This window comes from Octodon degus, unplaced genomic scaffold (assembly GCF_000260255.1).
Source record: "Octodon degus isolate 3935 unplaced genomic scaffold, OctDeg1.0 scaffold00191, whole genome shotgun sequence".
Lineage (NCBI taxonomy): Eukaryota > Metazoa > Chordata > Mammalia > Rodentia > Octodontidae > Octodon > Octodon degus.
The window spans coordinates 2,900,692-2,902,107 of NW_004524767.1; positions in this window are offsets into that span (position 1 = coordinate 2,900,692).

A 1,416-nucleotide genomic window follows, 5' to 3' on the forward strand; every position below is an offset into this window, starting at 1 on the left:
AAATAACATATATACATTTATTCACTAAAAGATATCATAAAGAAAACACAAATAGTAGTGGAAACATGGAATATAACCCTGAAAATGAAAAATTCTAGTGAGAAATTGATATTTAAATATGATCCAGCAGTAAAAGAAAATTCTCCTTTATTATTGATGGGAATTTAAACTGGTACAACTACTGTGAAAATCAGTACAGAAATCCTCAAAATCCTAAAAAGATCAGTTTCCTTGGACCCAGCTACTCCCCGCGTAGGTACCTTCCCCAAAGAGTGAGCATCATCACATTCCAGTGATCCACATGCCCCCATGTTTCTAGCAGCACAACTCAGAGGAGCTAAATCTTGGAAGCAGCCTATCTGCCCGCCAACAGGTGAATGGAGAAAGAACGTATGATATTTATGCACAACTCAGTACTACTTACCAAATATAAGGGATAAACTTCAGTCATTATGGGAAACTAGGTGAACCTTGAGATCATGCAAAGTGAAGTATCTCAGACACACCAGTAAAATACAGCATGGTTTCTCTAAACGAGAATTTCAGCATGCAGGTGCAAAGCAAAAGATAGTAGGAGAAAAGAAAAAAAAATATAGTCCATCAAGGTGAATGCATACCTTGATTTAGTATATTTGCCTGATGTATTTTGTGTGTGTGTGTGTGTGTGTGTGTGTGTGTGTGTTTGCCTTGATAGTCTAGTTGATAGTCTGTATATGATAAATACTTTGATAAAATTTTATAAGAGAAATAAATGAAACTGATGCAGGTAAAAATTTTTAAAAATGATACTGCAGTGGAAGGAAAGGAGAGACAAAGGGACATAGGATATGTTTTGTACATGTGCCAAGACCCTGTACTGAATATAATCATTAGGTATTACTAACATGTATTAATAAAAAAAATAAGAAAACCAGTTTCAGACCTCCTAGTGTTTGGAAATTAAGGAATGGAATGCAAGAAAAATAAAGACCTACAGGTGGTAGACACTCAGCAATGATGCACATAAATCCCATGGTGTGCTTCATCAGCCCACAAGCAGCAGATTCTCCAAGGAAAGCGCAGGGACCTAAGAGCCACACAGAGACGTCAGGAGTTGCCCACTGTGAGGAGACAGGATTTGTGGATGGAATCCCTCCATGCTGCTGTGATTTCCTAATATCAGTTCCCACTTGAGTATTTTTTATCATCTCCATTTTTTTCCGACAGAGACTCACTCTATTTTCCTCTTATGGCCATTTTTTAGAAGTTATTTTTATGACATTTTCAACAAAATTCTTTTTTTTTTAATATTTTTATTTATTTGTGTGTGTGTGTGTGTGTGTGTGTGTGTGTGTGTGTTTGTGTGTGTGTGTGTGTGTGTGGCCAGCTCAGCCCACCAGGGGGCAGGGCTGGCTGGCATGTGGTGCTGGGGGATTG